We start from the raw sequence: 21,438 nt of genomic DNA, 5'->3' as shown, positions 1-21,438 counted from the left end.
TTTCTGGAAACACAGAACAGAGGCCTAACCAGAAAGAACAGATGCAGGTACTCAAAGAACAAACACAGCCATTCCTGGCAAAAGCCCACTTTTCTGCATAGGAGGCACAAAGAACTGTGAGACACAGAAATGAACACACATACACACACTGGATGGCATTAACTTGGCCACATCGGTTATCACCAGTGTCTTGCTGATTGAAAGCTACTGTCGGAATCCATTACAAACATATCTTTTACATTTTGTTATATTAAAAAGTATCCCCAGTAGAACATGGTGGTGCTTGCCTGTATTCTCAGCAACTCGGGGAACCAAGACAGAAGGTTTGCAGATTTGAGGTCAGACTACACAATTTAACAAGACCCTGTTTAAAAAAAAAAAAAGGTGGGGCTGGGGAGGCTGGGGATATAGTTTGGTGATCTATTGCCCCTAGTTTCAATCCCCAGTACAAAAATAAAATTTAAAAAGTAAAAATAGATGGGTATGGTGGTGCATGCCTATAATCCCAGTGACCAGGGAGGCTGAGGCAGGCGGATTGCAAGTTCAAGATCAACCTCAGCAACTTAATGAGGCCCTCAGCAACTTAGTGAGATCCTTTCTCAAAAAATAAAAATAAAAATAAAAAAGGACTGCAGGGCTGGGACTGTAGCTCAGTGGCAGAGTGCTCACCTAGCATGTATGAGGCACTGGGCTTGATCCTTAGCACCACATAAAAGTTAACAAATTAAAAAAAAAATAACTAAAAAATAAATGGCTAGGGCTATGGCTCAGTGGTTAAGCAGCACTGGGTTCAATCCTTGGCACCAAAAATAAATGAATAAATATTAAAAAGTCTCCCTAAATCAGATGGGCTAAGCTATGTTGCAATAACAATCCCAATATGTCAGTTGCTGAAAACAACCAAGAGTTATTCTCACTTTCTTTCTTTTTTTTAATATTTGTTTATTTATTTTTTAATTATATGTAGATGGACACAATACCTTTACTTTATTTATTTATTTTTATGTGTTGCTGAGGATCAAACCCAGTGCCTCGCTCGTGCTAGGCGAGTGCTCTATTGCTGAGCCACAACCCCAGCCCGTATTCTCAATTTCACTCCACATTAATCTTACCTTGGATAGGGGATGTGCTCCCCCGTTTACTCACTTCAGGAGTCAGGGAGAGGGAGCAGAACTCTCCTGTCTCTCTGGCAAGGAGAAATGGCAAGGAGAAAGAATACAGTGTTATTGACTGAATTCTGAAAATTTAATAAAAGGAACAGGCATCTTCCTTCCCCATGGGATCTCTTTCCATTGAGGGGGGGCGGGGAGTCAGCAAGCCAACCTTTTCCAAATCCCTCTAGTTACTATTACTATTTCTATTAGTATCTCTCTAGCTCTTTAAACATATTCAGTGTCTCCATTCGTCTACCCGCTTTCCTCTAATGATTGCTCAAACCGTTTGTTCTGGCTTCCTTCTTAACAATTCAACTGCAGATGCCCTTACTAAGGTCACCAATGACTTCCTTGTTGCTTAAACCAAGAAATACTTTTCCCTTTCTACTCTACTGGTCATCTCTGAAGGACTTCAGTCTGACAGCTGTACCATTCTTTTTTTTTTTTTTTTTTTTTAATTAATTTATTTATTTATTTTATATTTATTTCTTAGTTTTCGGCGGACATAACATCTTTGTTTGTATGTGGTGCTGAGGATCGAACCCAGGCCGCACGCATGCTAGGTGAGCGCGCTACCGCTTGAGCCACATCCCCAGCCCAGTACCATTCTTTAATACTTTTTTGTTTAGCATTAGGACACTCGATTATTTTTAAAACCAGGTATCATTATGATTAAAGCCATAAATACTTCTGTGTTTGTTAACAAGAATTTTTTTAAAAAACATAAACATCTTTCCATTATTACATCTGACAAAATGAATAAGGACTCCTTTATTTATGTCATTTAATATCCAGTAATAAAATTTCCCTGGGAGCTGAGGGTCAATGGTAGACATTTGCTCAGCATGAACAAGGTCCTGGGTTGGATCCCTGGCAACACACATTCACAGGTTGAACCCACCTCCCTTTCTGCTGGCTCTGCAGCCACCATGGCACCTATGAAAAAGCTGTTGCAAAGGAGGACCAAAAAAAAAAAAAGTGCCAGGCACAGTGGCCCATACCTGTAATCCAGCATTTCAGGGGGCAGAGGCAGGAGGCAAGTTCAAAGCCAGCCTCAGCAATTTAGCAAGGCGCTAAGCAACTCAGTGAGACCCTGTCTCTAATAAAATACAAAATAGGGCTGGGGATGTGGCTCAGTGGTCGAGTGCCCCTGAGTTGAATCCCTGGTACCACCCCTCCCCCAAAAAAAGTGGGATCTGAAGTTCCACCTTGATTGGCACCACCCTATACAACAAGATATTGTGGATGCTGCCAATTTTGAGGAGTTTCTCCAAGAGAGAATCAAACAGAACAGAAAAGCTGGGAATCTTGGTGGGAGGGGTTGTGACCATCCAAAGGAGAAAAAGCAAGATCACTATAACATCTGAGGTCATTTTTTTCTAAAATATATTTGAAATATCTCAGCAAAAAATATTTGAAGAATAATCGACATGACTAGTTGTATGTAGTTGCTAGCAACAAAGAGAGTTACACATTATGTTACCTCCAGACTAACCAGGATGAAGAGGAGAAAGAGGAGGAAGATGAGGACTCAAACTCTTATCTGGAATATTTTGTATAAGTTCTTGAATAAAACTTGAGAACCAAACAAACAAACAAAGACAAAACAAAAAATCCTCCCCCAAATTTTCTTGGATTATCTCAAAGGCATTCAAGATTCAAACAAAATCTATACATCAGGGCTGGGGATATAGTTCAGTTGGTAGAGTGCTTGCCTCACATGCACAAGGCCCTGGGTTCCAACCCCAGCACCACTACCAAACAACCAACAACAACAACAACAAAATCTATATATTGTATCCAGTTATAATGTCCCTTAAATTTCTGTTATTTTGTAACAGTCCCTCCCCTCTCTTTTCATTACCAGGGATCCTTTGAAGAATGACTGATCATTTAGAATGTTCACATTTTGGACTTGACTGGCCACTTTCTCTAAAATGTCATTTAACTTTTCCTCCATCCCCTGCATTTCTTGTAAAAGTGATAGTTAGATTTAGAGACTTGATTAGATTGGTTCAACTTATTTTAGGCAAAAATATTTTGCGGGCAATGCTGTACACTTTCTATTATATCAAATCAAAGAGGCATAGAATCTCTGGTCATCCACTTTCAATGATACTAAGATTGATCAGGGGGTTCAGGTAATAACAACCTAATTCCTCAATGTCAAGTTCCCCCATCAACCTTTAATCTTATTATTTTTGCACCTACTGAACATCCATTATTATGTCCTAAAGGATTGCAATATGCTGATTTTCTAAGTTCATCATTTTCCCTATGATTATTAGGCAGACTTTTTACATAATAAAGAACTCTCCTTTCTAAATTATTTGGTTATCCTGTAATACAGTGGTTCAGAAAATTCAGGGAAGATACTTAATTCTTTCCTTATTACCAGGGTAATGAGACTAAGTGAGCAATGATGCCCTAACAACTTCCAAATCGTGACCAATGAGTTTTTCCTTAAACACCATTATGAACTCAAAGCTTTTAAATATCTGATGGGTTACAGTAATTATTTATCTTGGTCTCTGTCCAAAATGTTCTTTTCAGACCAGAGGAAGACCCTTGAGGATAGCTCTTTTGCCCTTTTGATTAAACCTATAGCGGAAGAGTACTGACCTCATATAATAACTGGATACAATTGTATATTTGCTGTCATTTTCCCAAGGAGGTATGACAGCTTCTTGAAAAATATGGATATCAAGAGACTATAATATAGCCACTGTTGGTGTTCACTGATATTGGCTTTTTGTTTCTCCTTAGTGCCTTGAAGAACAGAGCTAGAATGTACTTTTTTTTTTTTCAGTTGTAGATATTGAACCCAGGGGTGGTCTACCTCTGAGCTACACTCCCAGCCCTTTTTAATTTTTTATTTTGAGACAGTGTTTCAGTAGGTAGTTGAGGCTGGCCTCAAATTTGTGATCCTCCTGCCTCAGTCTCCCACATCACTGGGATTACAGGCTGGAATGTTCATTTTAAAAAGAGAAAAATAATTTTGAACTCATTCTTATAATTCCAATTCAAATTTAAAATTACAATGTGTTAGCTTAACCTCTTTGATTTTCATACATTATACCTTTATTGTTACACTGAATATCTTCATTCTGAATGATTTTTAACATGAGCTTTAATTTCACTGTATTTTTCAATAAATCTGTTTCAAAATAATAATACCAATATTTCTACTAAAAACAACTACTAATTGAAGTTTTCAATTTCTTTGCCATTCTTTTGTTCCACAAGGATATATAGGATAAATTCTCTATTTTAAAGTCACTTGAAGTAATTTTTTTCTCTCTATGGATCTGCTTCGCACTTGATATGTAGTTAGGTTCATTAGTTTCAGTTTATTTTCAATTTTTAAGGAATGCCATCTTCATTTGATGTTTGTTCTTTTAATTATATAGAACAAATATAGCTACAAGGATAAAAATTATTTACCAGGACATAGTCACAAAGCCCGGCCTAGCCTCAAACTTCTGATTCTCCTGCCTCAGACTTGCAAGTAACTAAAAATACAGGAGTACAGTGCCATGCCCAGCTTTTAACTTATTTTTATATAAATACACACACATACATATGTTCTATCTTACTAAAAAGTAACACATGTAACCATTCTGAACTCATCTCTTTTTTTGCTACAATATATCTTGTTGAAAAGTGTACATAAATAGTATATAAAGATATTCTTTATTCCTTTTCATTTGCAAAGACTTCATTGCATAGATGTACCATAACCTCTTTGATTTAGGTGTGTCTCTTATATGCAACATAGAGTTGATTGCCTCATTTTTTACTGTAACAAACATTTATAATTTCTGAATGTAGTTACCAATAATATTTCCAATTCAAATTTAAATCATTGTTGGATAAGTGGGGCAGAATTACAGGAAAGCAGTAATTTTACCCTTTGTTGTTTTACACATCACATAGGACTCTGTGGCTGTACAACAGGATGTCTGTGACACCAGCACATCCAGGACACTGCTAGCAATGTTCAGAGAAGCCTCTCCTAAATCCAGGGAGAATAAATGTTAGAAGAGATACATATACCTTATCTGGGAGCTGTTGACCATTTTATTGCTCTTTAACAGTTTAACTAAAACCAGTATGAGGCTAAAACAGATTAGACCAATAAAAGACCCTTCTTGGCATGTGAACAGTGACCTCACTCAGATGTCATGCTGGCAGTGATGCCCACCTGAAAGTTTCAAAGTTTTCTATTAATCACTAGTCACCTTCATATTACAAGTTGAGGCAAGGTCCTTGCCAATATTTTCACCATTCAAAAACTTCAGGTGGAGCTACTGAGCTCATTCCTACTCTGCACTCTGATACACTGATTGTATCAATAGCAAATAGGGACAGAAAATCAGGAGATGGTGAGTCAAGCTGTGGGCACCAGTCACAGCCGCTTTGCCCTGTTCTACATTCTGCCAGAGCATTGGATGAGAACATATGCAGTTCAGAACTTGGGCACAGTGTACAAGTATATAACTTCTCTCAATTGCAGAAACATAACAGCAAAAGATTACAAAGTACTACCTGGCACTGTCTTCGAGTAGAAGCCTACATCTTTTGTGCTTCCCAGTCCCAAGAAATCTGCGGATTTTCCTTTAGGCTTTGCTTTCTCCATCACTCTTTTTTTTTTTTAATGTCTTTAGATGTTGGTGGACCTTTATTTTATTCATTTATTTATATGCAGTGCTGAGAATCAAACCCAGTGCCTCACACATGCTAAGCAAGTGCTCTACCACTGAGCCACACCCAGCCCCTCTCCGTTACTCTTGAGCTGAAATCCTCTTGAACACTGAATCTGTCAAACAAGTTCGTTTTGATGAACTATAAAAGTGACTGTCCCTGTTCTCTACTCCCTGCTTCCCTTGGCGGTAGACCTAAATTAACAGCTACGAAGTGAGTGATCACTTGTGTAAGGGCATGATTTAGGCAAACTGATTTATGTGCTTTCTTTTCATTCCCGGCTTACAGCACCTCTGTAAGGTAGAGGTTTCACTCAGTTAAGTTTCCATTGTTTTAAAAAAAAAATACCCAGTTTACCTCACCCAACAAGACTTTTTTTTTTTTTTTTTGGTAATAAAATCTTATATGATGAAGTTGTAATTATTTTTCAAGGGATTTAATATATTGTGGTGTAAATAAATTGCATTTTGGTTTTATGAGAAAGAATAAGGACATATATATCTCTCCAGAAACCAGATGTTTGGAAGTAGAAGGTTGATGGCATTACACTTCAATGCCTCAAGAATTTCAAGGTTGAAATCTTTAGGATTATAGACTCCCCGCCCCCAACTGTTCTGGGTATTGAGCCCAAGTGTGCCCTATCACTAAGCTACCTCCTCAGCCCTTTTTATTTCATTTTTTTAAATTTTGAGACAAGGTCATGCTAAATTGCAGTCTGGCCCCAAACTTGCAATTCTCCTGTCTCGGACTTCCAAGTAGCTGGATTACAGGTGTGCACCATCACACCCTACCCTAAGGAGAGGAGCTTTAAAAGCCCAAAGACAATCGTAACCCATCCCCCACAAAATATATGTGTGTGTGTGTGTGTGTATTCACTAACAGTCTTTTAAAACATCTTTTAAACTAATACACAAAACATAAAAACGGTACATATTTATGTAGCATCATGTGACATTTCAATACATATAAATATTTTGAATTAAAAATATTTTTGTAGTTGTAGAGGGACAGAATGCCTTTTCTTTTATTTGTTTATTTTTATGTGGTGCTTAAGAATCAAACCCTGTGCCTCAATACATGCCAGGCAAGGCCTCTGCCACTGAGCTGCAGCCTCAGCCCTATTTGACAGTGTTTAAATCAGGTTAAATACATATCTTCTCAAACATTTATCATTTATGGTAAAAAAAATTCAAAATCCTTTCTTCTAGCTTTTTGAAGCAGATGTATATTATCATTATCTATAATCATGTTAATGATTGGCACTAGCTCACCAGTGCTAGTCTATCTAACTATACCTTAGTATAAGCTGATAATTTGTCCCCCTCCCTCCCTCCTACTCTCCCCAACCTCTGTTAACCACCATTCTGTTCTCAACTGCTATGAGATCTACTTTTTAGATTCTGCATAGAAATGAGATCATGCAGTCAGTACTTGTCTTTCTGTGCCTGGTTTATTTCACCGTACATGATGATCTCCAGTTCCATAAAGAATTTCATCCTTTTTTAATGGCTGAATGGTATTCCACTGTGTAATGTACCTCATTTTCTTTATCCATTCATCAGTTGATGGACATTCAGGTTGTTTCCATTTCTTGGCTATAGTGAACAGTGCTACAGTAAACATGGGAGTGCAGATGTCTCTCTGACATACTGATTTCATTACCTTTGGATATATGCCTAAGAGTAGGACTGCTGGATCATATGGTAGTTCTATTTCAATTTTTTTGAGGAATATCCACACAGTTTTCCATAATGGCTGTACTAATTTACATTCCCAACAGTGTGCAAGGGTTTCCTTTTCTTCACATCCTCATAGCTCATGTCCCCCACCCCAACCCTTTGTCTTTTTGATAGCCATTTTTACCAGTTAAGATGATATCCCATTGTGGTTTTGATTTGCATTTCCCTGATGATTATTATCGCCACTTTTTGATATCTAGGATGACAGGAAAGGAAATAAAATATCATGTATGCTCTTTTTATTATGCTGTAAGGTGTCATATATTTGTGTTCATTGGTGAGGACTTGTGGACTTCAACTGAAGCTATACACTTACAGTTCTGCTGCTCACCTTCTCTAGAGGATACAAGAGAAGCTTTCATTTTTCCATTTCCATATGTCTTATAATTCAACAAAAATTTCTTCTCATCTTCCTTCCTGAATCTCGTAAAACTTAAATGGGAAATATTAAATAACTCAGTAACAGGGCAAAACCAAGTAGCATGCCTGACATGACAACATTTTTAAAAAATAGAGTCTTATTATATTAAATATGTCTCATTATTGTAATTACACTGCTACAAGTACACTGGATAACACACATCACGTCATTATTTAATTTTATGGGAAATCTTGCTAAATTGTTTGTTGACAGATAATACCAGATTCTGTTTCTATTTTGCCTAAATTGCAGCCTGTGCTAGAATTTTGTATTTGACTTTAACATTTCTTAAAATGTGTTTATCCTTTAGGATACAACTTGATAATACTTTATTTCAGTATAAGATGGACTGGTAATTGCTGAGAAGCCTAGTTTGATAGCACCAAACTTTTGTGTTCTTGGGGAGCAATAAATTTGCCTCTTTTTAAAATGCCTTGAAGAAAATCTGTTGAGAGTAATATTATACAGTCTTTAAAAGCATATTTTTGAGTATACTGACATGAAAAATACTCTAGGTGTAAGTAAAATTGGTAGGTTATAAAATTCCATGTTCAGGGGCTGGGGTTGTAGCTCAATGGTAGTGCGATTACCTAGTATGTGTGAGGCACTGGGTTCAATTCTCAGCACAGCATATAAATAAATAAATAAATAAATGGAGAACATCTAAAAAATATATTAAAAATAAATAAATAAAATTCCATGTTCAGCTTAATCTCACCTAATTTTTTTTTTTTTTGCAGGGAATGGGGGAGTACTGGGGATTGAACTCAGGGGCACTGGACCACTGAGCCACACCCACAGTCCTATTTTGTATTTTATTTAGAGAAAGGGTATAACTGAGTTGCTTAGGGCCTTGCTAAATTGCTGAAGCTGGTTTTGAATTCACAATCCTCCTGCCTCAGCCTTTCGAGATGCTGGGGTTACAGGTTACACCACCATGCTCAGCTAAATATTTTTAAAGTATAGAAATATACCAAAATATCAAGACTGGTTTCTATAATGGTGGAGTTTAGAATGATTTTAATTGTTATTTTATGTTTGTTTTGAGATAGTGTCTCACTGTGTTGCTCAGGCTGATCTCAAATTCGTGAGCTCAAGTGATCCTCCCACCTCAGTCTCCCAAGCAGCTCAGATAATAGACACACATCACCAGACCTGAAATCCATCCCTTTTTTGTTTCCTAAATGTTCTATGATAAATATGCAACTGTTATAATTAAAAAGGGTTATGATTTTCTTTTCTTTTTTTTTCCAGTGCTGGGGATTGAACCCAGGGCCTTGGACATGTTAGGCAGATGCTCTACTGCACAGCTATACCCCCAGCTCTGAAAAAAAAAAAGTTATTTTAAAAGCTACTTTCAGTGTGTGGATGGACGGATGGGTAGTGGTGCTTTGATGGCACAATATTGATCACAGAACAATAAGGCTAAAAACAGCTAATGTGTCTTTCCATGCACACTTTCAGTTTAAAGATACCCAGAATCTTCAAAGTCTGGTAAAAGTAATGTCCTGGGCCACAGGAACTGCACCTGAACCTCTGCCATTCCAGACAAATCAGACTACCTCATCAGAACCAGTTTGTACCCTCTATCTGCATTGCCACTGTGCCTTCAATCCCACACTCCCCTCCATTAGATGGCTGGCCAGCCCTGGGTCTTTCCACAGCCTAATGCATCAGTGGAAAGCTTTTAAATATTCAGGAAGTAGTTTAACAAGCACAGGGTATCAGATTGGCAAGGGAAAAAGTTGTAAAGATCTGTTTCATGATAATGTGAATGCTGAATTACTGAACTGTACATTTAAAAATGGTTAAGATGGTAACATTTATGTCTTTTTTTTTTTTTAACTATGGTGTTTAAAAAAAGTAAACTTGGGGCTGGGGCTGTGGCTTGGTGGTAGAGCGCTCACCTAGCACATGGGAGGCACTGGGTTCAAACCTCAGCACTGCATAAAAATGAAATAAAGCTTTTATGCCCACCTGCAATGAAAAAATAAAATATATATATTTCAAAAAAGTAAACTTAAAAATATTCAGTTCAGAGGGCTGCAACACACAGAATAAATCCAGTGAACCTGAACATATCTTGCTGAAATCATGAAGTGGGTCAGAATATACCACTCCCAAACATGAAACTTTTACGTAAGGATTATTTTGAGTTAAAGGCAATTAAGAAATAGCAAAGATTGAGGATGTGATAGGCTCTTGCCTAACATGTGTGAGATATTGGGTACAATCCCCAGTACTACACACACAAAAAGATACTTTATTTTCCTGAATTTCAAATATATATAATGATTCCAGAAAATAAAAATAAATAATATATATCTCCAGCACAAAAAAAGTCGAAGTACAGTGGCACATGCCTGTAATCCCAGCTCCTCAGGATATTGAAGCAGGAGGACTGCAAGGTTGAGGTCAGGTTTGGGGGAGTGGTGGAAAAGACTATTTCTCTAACCAATTTTTATATCTAACAATTTGATTATAGACCACTTTGTTACACAATGCTATAATAATATTCTATGCAAATAACTGCTTAGCAATTAATAACTGAATTTTTAAAAAGTGAATGAAATGTCTGCAGAAGGTACATTTTATCAAGTACTAATTACATCATTGCTATGTTTTTACTCCCTGATTCAATCTTTAGTTTTGAAACAGATCATTAACAAAAATGATTTTAAATCTTAAAAATATCACCCACATTCAGTAGAAAAAAAAATTAAAAACGCATCTGTGGACTAAAATTTACATTTGTGAAATAAAAAATAGTACAACTTGCAGCACTCCCTTGTTTCACTCTTAAATTTTAAAAACTAAAAACCCCAAGTGATAACATGGAATAAAGAAGAGGAAATCCCTGAAATCCTGTTTTTCATCTCTTTTAGAGGGGGTACTAGGCACCAGGGGTACTTTACCACTGACCTACATTCCCAGTCCTTTTTATTTTTTTTATTTTGAGACTAGGTCTTACTAAGTTGCCGAGGGTCTCCCCGTTAAATTGCTCGGACTTGACATCCTCCTGCCTCGTCTTCCTGAGTCACTAGGATTACAGGCATGTACCTCCAATCCTGACTCTGTTTCTTTATCTTTATGGTGATGGTGCAATCACTTTGTATTTTAAATCTTTTCGGTAAATGCAGGCATATGTAGCATCACAGTGGGAAGACAAACTACATCTAAGATCTGGAATGCTTATCAACTTGAATTTGAAGGAAACCTAGCTAAGTCAATGTAAGGCACAGGGGCAACTCTGTGACTCAGAGTATTGTCAATAATATTCAATGTAAAAGGCATTGTCTAGGAGCTGGGGTTGTAGCTCAATGGCAGAGCACTTGCCTAGCACATGTGAGACATTGGGTTCAATACTTAGCACCACATAAAAAAATAAATAAAATAAAGGCATCTGTCCATCTACAACTACAGAAAAAAAAATTTTTAAAGGCATTGTCTACCAACGAATAAGTAACAAAATAAGAAATATTTTTCAAAATATTTTCAAAATAAGAAAAATCAACTTTTTATAAAATGTCTATTAAAAATAAATTACACATAAAATTAAAATTCCCAATAATCAAGCACTTGGTCAGAATTTAAACCAACAAAATATCTTTGAAGGGAGGAGTTTTTCATCACATCATGTTCAGAAATGTTGAAACATGGTGATGATCAAAAGCAGGACTTTAGCTGTTTTTATTATTGCTTTTAAATCCCCTACAAGCTGGGTGTGGTGGCACATGCCTCTAATCCCAACCTCTCAGGAGGCAGGCAGATTGCAAATTCAAGGCCAGTCTGGGCAATCTAGTGAGACCCTGTCTCAAAATAAATGGGCTGGGGATGTGGCTCAGTGGGAAGGAAGGGAGGAAGGAAGGGAGGGAGGGAGGAAGAAATTCCCTCCATCAAGTGGACATCCTTTTATCCTTTTATCTCCATATCTCCACCTGGATGGACTACTTACTTCCTTTGGTATACCACTGTTCCATAGTTTAACTTCTTAAAGTTGGTTTTGTTAATTTTGTCATATTTTATAATGCATTTACGTTTTGTTAGGAAAACATTAAGAAATCATTTTTGTCTTTTCTTTTCTTTCTTTCTTTTCTTTTTTTTTTTAATTGAACTCAGGGATACTCAGCCATTGAGCCATATCCCCAGCCCTATTTTTTATTTTATTTAGAGACAGGGTCTCACTGAGATGCTTAACACCTTGCAGTTGCTGAGGCTGGCTTTGAATTTGTGATCCTCCTGTCTCAGTCTCCCAAACCTCTGGGATTATAGGCCTGTGCTACCGCATCCGACAGGAATCATTTTCTTAAATAAACAAAGCTAAAACCTAAAATTTTTTAAGTAATAAAAATGAACACCTAATGACTTATCTGTGTACTTGAATTTCTTAAATGGAACAAATTCACTGGAAAAGAATTAGAAAAGGACACAAGTGTGGAAAATGTAAACTGTTAGAGGATCCAGATGATGGTCCATGAGTGAGCATGGCAGGGGGAAAGACATGGTGCTGGTAAACAATGCCCAGCCCAAAGTGGGCAGGTGACATGGGGAAGGGCCACTGTTCTGCTACTTCCAACCATATCCTTGCCAGGACAGGAGCCCAGTGTACCCAGACCTGCTAAATTTGTTGAGGAGTTGATAATCTAGATGGCAATTTAAGAGTGGATTTGGGGAATGGATGTGGCTCAGTTATACAGCACTTGCCTAGCATGTGGGAGGCTCTAGGTTCAATTCCCTGAAACACAGAAAGAAGGGCGGGGGGGGGGGGGGGGGGGGGGAATCCTTGATTTTTAAATGTTGGAAGGTTGGAAGTTAATTCAAATTCTAGAAAACACTGCAGAACAAACAAAATACATCTACAGCTGCAGTTCGTCCCCAGGCTACTAATTCCCTAATAAAAAATGCAAAACTAGCAGCTGAACCAGTTTAAAGAGGTTGAAAAAAATAAGCTTTCTTCTCGGATCTTTTTCCTTTCCTAAAATGTGATGTCTCAGAAAAATTCAGATAAATTTATATCGGACACAAAATTATGTGCAGTTTAACAAGAAAAGTAGCATAATTAGGGTAGGTAGCTGGGAATGGCCTGAACTCCCAGAGCAGTCCTTACTCTTGATTCAGGGCCAAGGATGGTGTCACCAAGATGCCTGCTGACTAACTGATGTACAACAGATTTATTTAACCACTGGCAAACCACATTTCCTTTTCCAGGGCAATAAGTTAAAAGAGTATTTACCTCCCTTGGTTAGAAAGGGAGGAAATACTTCTTCCTCCACTCAGGGCAGCTGCGACCAGTTCTCTCAGAGAAATCATTAAACCTCAAGGATTCGGAGCCCAGAGCCCCAGGACTAGGCTGCAAGCTGCCCTGCCCCCGAAGCAGGAACAGGCACGTTTGGAGAGGTGAGTGTTTTTTGCCCCCCAAAGCTTCACCCTCCTACTCTACCACCCCCAGGCATGTGAGTCAGTAGACTGTAGGTAAGAAAGCCAAACTAAATCCTTTTATCTGAATCTCATTCGAATTGGCATTTGGCATATTAAAAGTGAAGGTTTATTCAAATTAGAGAGAAAAATAGAAGCTGTTCTCCACATTTCCGCAGGGAATCAGAGCTTCGTGTATCTTGGTGAAAAAGATGTAGAGGCTGTCTTCTAACAGACACCCCACCCTACCCCCGCCCCAATATCCTCAAGGCTCAATTGCTGCAGGGGGTAATACAGAATTAAAAGCAGGAATTCGGATAAGGCTTTGTCCTCAGCGGCCTTTAAGAATTTTCTGCTTTAAGTGAAACGCCCCTTTATGGCAGGGTTGCCATGGCTTCTCGCTGTGAACCCCCAGGGCCACTGAGTCTGCAACTGTGAATCCATTTCCATCCCTGGGAAAAGCTTTACAAGGTTCCAGCCTCACTGTGCAACCAAATAAAGGCCCCCAAAGCTAATCTCTCGCCCTGCCCACCTTGAATAATCAAGCCCAAGAAGGGCTCTTATACAATAAGATAGTTATCTCCCCTTATGACAAGAGGGAAGAATTTGAAAGTGACTTTCCATTCTTCACAAATCAACTTCTTTGAGAGAAAATGTCCCTTTGTATATCTCTTTTCCAGTGCTTATGTTCTGGTCTGATTTTTTTTTTCAAACAACAATAGCAAGATTAGACATGACCATTAACAAAAACTAACATGACCAAGTGTATTCTCCCAAATGTCTATTTCTGAAAGTCCGATCAGAGTGTTTGGGGCAAGTATGCTATTTTAACATCAAATGTGAGAAAGAACAGTGATCTCCTTTGTCATATCAAAAGCCAAGTTGCAGACCCTGTTTTTTCCTGGTGGGGTTGGGGGGGGGAGGGGATAATCCATTTAAAAATAGTCCATCTTGTTCTAACTTTTAAAGCTTCACAGGTTAATACAAATCTTGCAGTGTATAATACAAATTTTGCAGTGTATTCTAAAAAACAATTCTCTAATAGTGAGATTTCAAACATCAGTGGAGAAAAACTATCTTTATGGAATGGGAGATCCTGTTCCCCAAAATATTATGATAGAATTTCCCTGAGCACAGTTGGTCCTGCACATGCAAACATGCTTTCAAATAACTTGCAATACTAACCATAACAGGCTTCAGAACTCAAATGATTTAAAAAGAGGTGAAGCTATCATAAAATCCTTTATCCTGTAGAAGTTACTGCTATCCCTTCCTTCTATTCGTTCAGTTTTGTAAACATCTCTTCCAGCAAGGGGATGGAGAACTCAATGGGTAAGCCTCTTAAGAGAACAGTTTCTGGAGTCAGAAAGCCTGACATTAAACTCCAACTCTACCACTTAGGGTAGAGGTTCTCTTAACAGAGTTCCATTTAACTTGAGTTACCAGATAACCAATGTCCCAAACAACTTGGCTCATGATTATTGCATCCTTAATATTTGGGGTGGTAGATAGGTTATCTCTAGTACACCTGAGGCCTCAGCTACTTTTGCACAACTGATCAACTGCAAATCATGCTTAATGACTGACTGTTCAGGAGAGCTCTTCAAACTTACAGCAAACTGGAGTGCACACCAGCAGAGAGATTTTTATGTGCTGTTCCATTTATTTATTTTTTCACAGGCTAATTTCTTTTCTTTCTCCCCCATCCCCAGTACCAGCAATTGAACCCAGGGATTACTAGCCACATCCCAGTCCTTTTTATTTTTTTATTTTGAGACAGGGTTTCTTTTTAAATTGCTGAGGCTGACCTGGAGCCTGCAATCCTCCTACCTCAGGCTCCTGAGCTCTTGGGATTACAGGTTGTGTGCCTCACAGTGCCTAATTTGTGGGCTAATTTCAAAACTAAATAAGCACCTTTCAACTCTGTTGTTTTGGGTAGTGGCTACACATCAAAATAAGAATGCATGCAAATTCTTGGGTTTCCACATGTACTATGCTTAAACTATGCTTCACAATACATGTCATTTCTTTTATGCTTTCTCTGTTCTTTGTTACTTGGTGCTTCCTGCACTGTCACCAAAAAGGAGAAAAAAAAAAAAAAGAAAAAAACCCCGCAAACCATGTTAAATAACCAAACATTTTGAAATCCTCTTTAAAATTGCCTTTTGTGGATGAAATTGTGCTTTTGTGTAGTTACAAAACATAGAACTATTAATAAATATTAATAATGCTGATGCAAAGGAGTGGAACCAGCAGACAGACCTAACTACCCCCTTCACTGACCACATCGATCCTCAGAGACTATTAATAGTGTTTATCTCTGTTGAATCAAGGAACTCCCCAGGGGCAAGAGTGAGAACGCATACATCCTGCAGGGCAATGGGATACTTTTAGTTTGAAAAAGTGCATTCACCCCCATCTCCCAACCCCCACCATGAGAATTACTGCTGTAGAATTTTTAGGCAAAAACAAAATCTTGTGCTTCTCTGGCAGCTGACCTTTTTACGGCCTAACAATGTTCAGTTTCAAATATCACATCGTGAAGTTGATATTAACCTTACAAAAATCAAGATAGTTCTGCAGGCTCGCTACGTACCCAGACTTCTCATCCCTCAACTTTCAGAATTCTGAGTCTTGCCTCAGATACATGGATGTGTCAACATTTGCCAGGGCCACAGAACGTGGGTGACAAGGGATAAAAATCAAACTTTAATTTCCTCAGTGTTAGTAAAGTTCTCTCTCAATGTATCTGTGTAAAAGAAATCAAAAATTAAAATGTCCAATTAACTAATATGTGATTTCATTTCTTCACTGTCGGAGCACCTAAAACCCAGCGCACTGAACAACTCCCCTTTGACAATTTAAGGCTTCTTTTCATTCCATTGCTGCTAATGTAACTTGACTTTTCATAAGCAAAAGCCTACCCAGACAAAGGAGGGAAGGGGGAGGGGGGAGGCTTCAAATCCCTGCTTTTCCAGCCTGCAGCAGGGCAGCTAATAGCGATGGTTTCCAATCATGAAACAAACCTGTTACACAAACATGCTAAGCAAAATAATTAATTTGTACAGTATGTCCACTGCTTACTTTTTTTCCTGGAATACATGATGAATTTTTTATGAAGGGCGGTGGAGGAAGGGAAGAACCACATTCAAAACCCAACATCATTCTTTTCTACAGTGTCATTTGAAAAGCCAGATAAAAGCGGCATGAGGAGGCTGGAAAAAGAGTGTACGACTTAGCGGTTCAGAAAACCACCCTCCATTTCATTCTGGAGCCCGGAGGTTACACCCAGGCATCACAAAAGCTTCTTTCCTCACAACATTAACTGGTAAGTGCTTTCATGTTTGTTTTCCCAAACTGACACAAATGTAGCTGACCTGATGAGGATTCCTGCAAATGATTTATTTACAAAACAGCATTCTGACTCACTATCAAATGACAAAAAAGGAAAGGACTCCTGATAGTTTACAAAATGCTCTGTCTGCAAATTTGTATTTTTGGTCTTGCCAAAAAGTGTTGAGGACGGATCATACAGGACTGACTACAGTGCTGATGAATCCTAAAACATTAAAAGACAGAAAAAAGAAAAAAGAAAAAAAAAAGAAGATGATTGCTGGGGTGGGGGTGGCAGTACAAAGAATGTTCAGTAATTTTCTCAGCTCTTACTGAGATAATAACAACTCACAACTCATAAACTTGGGTTTTAAGTAGTTGTAATCCTTAGTCAAACATCAGTTGTGGAAAGCTCACTATAGAACAACTAGGAGAAACGGAACTCAGAGATGGAAACTTGCATTACCTTTTTTAGGTTACATGGTAGAAAAAACTTTTTACACTGACTTTGTGTGCTTTCCACACCCACCCGCCGCCTACCCCTTTTGAAAGATTAACAGCTTCTGGTTGATTTACTCTCCCATTTCTTTGTTCTTCCTGCAATTTTTGACATTTCGTTATCAATTACCCTTTAGAATTGATACCTAGGTTTTACTCACCACTCTTCTGTCTTGGAACTCTTTGGGGAACCTTATGTCCCTGTCTCCTCCTACTCTATGCCCCTGTCTTCTCATCTTGTAACTCTGGGTGGGTACTGTGTACCCCATTACTCTTGTGTTAAAACACTTTGTGACACCATGTGCACCGTGTGATGGAGCGTCACACTGCAGGAGGGCTCTACACAAATGGGACTTGTGCCTGGTCCCATACACAGCACTCTATGCAGCTGGGACTGTGCCATGTCCCATATGGAGCCTGCCACTCTATAGCTAACGGAGGGCTCAGCTCTTCCAGCTCCCCAGTTGAAGGCTGGGAAAGCAGGGCAGTACCCGACAAAAAAAAAAAAAAAAGAAAAAAAAAAACAAGCAACAAGAGCAGCACACCAGGAGTGCCCTCTCAGGTAGTGGCCAGTATCAGTGGAGGCTTACTAAGCCCAGCACCACTGGAGGATCATCGTCTCTGTGCTTGCTGCTCAGAGCTGTTCTGATCACATCCCCTGGGATTGATCTGACCAGGTATGGTAGGACACATACGCAAAAACAATTGCCAGGAAGAAGAAAGTGTTTCATTATATGCAGGGTCCCCAAGACACAGGAGGCACGGCACCACACAGGCCACTCAGTGAAGTGCGGTAGTGAGCCGGCAGCAGAAGGAAACAGTGGGTGGGAGATTTGACTGTGGTTTTCTAGGGAATGAATGGGCAAAGCAAAGTAAGCAAGCAGTATAAATCTAGGAATGTTCTCGGTCCCTAATTTTTTTTCATGTTTTTAAAAATTGTAGTAAATAACCCTTAGTGCTGGGGTTGTGGTTCAGTGTAGCATGTGATAGGCCCTGAGTTCAATCCCCAGCACCACCAAAAACAAACAAACAAAAATTTAAAAGAAAGAAAAGGAGAAAAAAAAAAAACCACTTTATAGTTACCATATTAACCTTTTTTTTTTTTTTAAAGTATCTAGGGTCATTTTACCACTGAGCTACATTCCCAGCCCTGTTTATTTCTTTTTAGTTGACAGGATCTCACTAAATTGCTCCTGCTTGCCTCAAACTTGTGATCCTCTTGCCTCAGCCTCCTGAGTTGCTGGGATTGCAGGCGTGTGCCACTGCACCTGGCAACCATATTAACCGTTTTTAAATGCACAGTTCAGTAGAATTAAGCAAATTTACATTGCTGTGCAATCAGTCCCCAGAACGTTTCCATCTTACAAATTTGACCTTTATAACTAGTCAACCCGGATTCTCCTGCCCTCCCTCCACTTTCTTTAAAAAATATTTCTTTAGTTATAGATGGACACAATGCCTTTATTTACTTAGTTTATGTGGTGCTGAGGAGTGATCTGCCTCTAAGCCACAACCCTAGCCCTTTTTTCTGCATCTCTGATTCTGTCTACTTTCCATCTTTTAGGAATAGGAGCGGGAGGTATTTGTCCTGATCTCGCTGGTTCTTTGTGTTGAGGGCCCTCCACGTTGTTTTTCACAGCGGCTGCCTGGTTTTACATGCCCACCCGGAGTCCTCTTGGGCAACAGCTTCTTCATGTTCTCACCTTCTTCTTGTTCTTGTTTTCTTGTATAGTTGGGGTGTTACGGTTGTGCTGGGGATCAGTACACATGAATTTCAATTTGTCCACAATTTTTAACATACCACACTGAATATTAAGCAGTCATGCAGTCGTGATTCTTTTCTAAATAGTTCCCTGTTATTTTCCTTGCCTAAAAGTTGAAGGCATATTTTCCTTAAGATTGGGATATTGATTATCAATATCTTCAAATGTTGATCAGCTATTAATTCAGAATTTAATATCATACAGGTTCAAATTTTCAGTTGTCCACAGCGTGCTAATGTGTATTAGGGAAACAGGATTCGCATGACCAAAGATGTAACGGAGCACACACAGCTGTGACAGGCGAGCCAAGAGCAAGCAGAGGTTTTCTTTAGGAAACAATTCTATTAAAAACAATGTGGGGATGCAAGTAATTTAAAATGTTCACGACACATTAATCGAAGGATTGTGGCTCTGAACTGCCATTTTATACACTTTTGTTTTATAAATATAAATTTCTTCAAATTTGGTTTTGAGGTTACCTGACCAACATTGTCCTCCCCACACCCCTCTTTTTTTTTTTTCCTTTTTCCTTCCTGTCTTGTTTTAGGCTTTTAGCCACTTGAGGCTATGGTTCTTATATTCTGTTTCTGGTCAGAAGGAGGAAATGGGGAGTGGGGAGCAACAGTGGAACTGGCGTCCCTAGGCAATGGCTTCTTCTTCCACCCTTTTATTTCCTTTTGAGTAAAATCTTTAGAATGGTCTAGGCAGCTAAAATACATTTTCCCTGTCTCACTGGATGATTGCCTGTCATGCTCGTGGTAATACCAAGCAGCTCCTGTGTGAGCAGAAACCTCCATTTTCAGCTGCCACTGGCCCCATTTGTAGTCAGCTGCTGCCCTCTCTAGAGTGTACTCACTGAATTTAGAGGGACAAAGAACTATAGAAGCAAAGCAAAGGCCCCAAATGGAGACTGCGGGCTTCAGCCTTATCTCCCCTTTGCTGGTGCCACTGGTTTGCTGTTTTGAGATCATTCTTATCTAGGTTAGAACACATACTCCTGCTATGACTTCCTGGCTCAGTGGTTCCCTTGATATGGGAATTAATTTCCTGCACACTTTCAGTCCTCAACCTCCCTTTGGGTGGAGGTAATAACCTTGCAAGCTGATCCAGGCTCAAGGGTCCTCCTTCTGGCGAAAGATGGAAGAGGACACTCTGTTTTTAAAAGTCCTGTCTTGTCAATCATGCCTGGGTGGTACGTTCTCCTTGTTAGTTAGGCCAGAGGTGTGGGTCACTTTGCTCTCTTTGGGAGGACTTGGCGCTGAAACTGGCAACAGTAACTCTTTAGGGTGGGCGCAGCAGGCAACAGGGTGGAGGTGCAGGGCAAGTGTTTGATTGACAGAACTTCAGCACTCAGAGCTGCTTCCCAGCACAGTTAGGACTCCTGGGAGAGCCACAGAGAAGGTCAGGGTATTTTGTTGTGCCCCTCATGGCCATAACCACATACCCTGATGGCTAAGCCATTTTATCTCCCTCTGATTTGGTTCTGAAAGTGAGAGAATAAGACCTAGCTTTGCCCCTACCAGGGATCCAGGAAGGTGGTCATGGGTGTTACAGTGCTTCACACAATATTTCTTTAGATTGACCTAATGTCTGAATGTCCAAACTGTGACCAGGTGTCCTTCACAGAGGAAGCTTCTTTGTAAAGATGTTCCTCAAATTATGATGGGGTTACATCCAGATAAACCTATTGTAAGCTGAAAATATCTCATGTTGAAAACAGATTGAATTACACCTCGCCTGCAGAGCATCGTAGCCTAGCAACGCAGCGCACTGCAGAGTATTGATTGTTTCCCCTTGTGATCACAGGGCTGATTGAGAGCGCTGGCTCCTTGCCCTGCCAAGCATCTCAAGAGTGCGAACTGCTGCATATTGCTCATCCAGGAAAAGATCAAAATTAAAAAGACGAAGTAAGGTTTAGATTAAATGCATATCACCCACCATCTTAAAATCGAAATTCTTAAGCGGACATATAAGTTTGGGTCCATAGGTACTGGCAGATATCTTTGAGGCTCTGGTGTGTCTTTTGTCCAGTTTATTCCTATAAAGACATCACCTCTCTAAGACAGCCTTGACCCAGAGGACACTGTGTCAGGGGGACTGGTCAGGTGAGACACAAAGGAGGCAGCACAACAGTGCATATGAAATAATAGGAGCACTGTATTAATTACAGATCCCAGAGAGAAGAGGCCAGTGAGGGGAGCTAGCCTCGCAGAGCCAACAAGGGGAGACTGGTAGAATACACATGCTCCACCAGTGGGTGAGGAGCAAGAAAGACAGCATGAGGGACCCAAAGATTGTTAGGGCCCAGGAATAACTCAAGCAGGTTACCTATGTTGTTTTTTTGTTGTTGTTGTTTTGGGTTTTTTTTGGTTTTGGTGTTAGAGATTGAGCCCAGGAGTGCTTCACCACTG

General features: G+C 39.3%; 1 protein-coding gene and 1 pseudogene across 4 annotated transcripts in view; both read left to right on the top strand.

The window, feature by feature from the left end:
- Window positions 1–21,438, top strand: part of Cmklr2 (chemerin chemokine-like receptor 2) — a 73,136-nt gene that overhangs the window by 14,105 nt on the left and 37,593 nt on the right. For 3 of the 4 annotated variants that reach the window (XM_046463127.2, XM_046463126.2, XM_058578241.1), the window contains exons 1-2: window positions 13,210–13,415; window positions 16,611–16,761. The gene's annotated coding sequence lies outside the window, so the exon portion shown is untranslated. Of the gene's footprint in view, window positions 1–13,209; window positions 13,416–16,610; window positions 16,762–21,438 lie in introns of those variants that run through there. The other variant, XM_058578240.1, reaches the window with a different exon arrangement.
- LOC124105726 (large ribosomal subunit protein eL22-like) lies at window positions 2,084–3,110 on the top strand (annotated as a pseudogene).

Source organism: Marmota monax, unplaced genomic scaffold, assembly GCF_021218885.2.
Source record: "Marmota monax isolate L192 unplaced genomic scaffold, Marmota_monax_Labrador192_F-V1.1 WCK01_AAM20220418_F8-fsc00095, whole genome shotgun sequence".
In the NCBI taxonomy this organism is placed as follows: domain Eukaryota; kingdom Metazoa; phylum Chordata; class Mammalia; order Rodentia; family Sciuridae; genus Marmota; species Marmota monax.
Note: the sequence above shows the minus strand (reverse complement) of the source record. Positions and strands in the feature narration are given on the sequence as shown.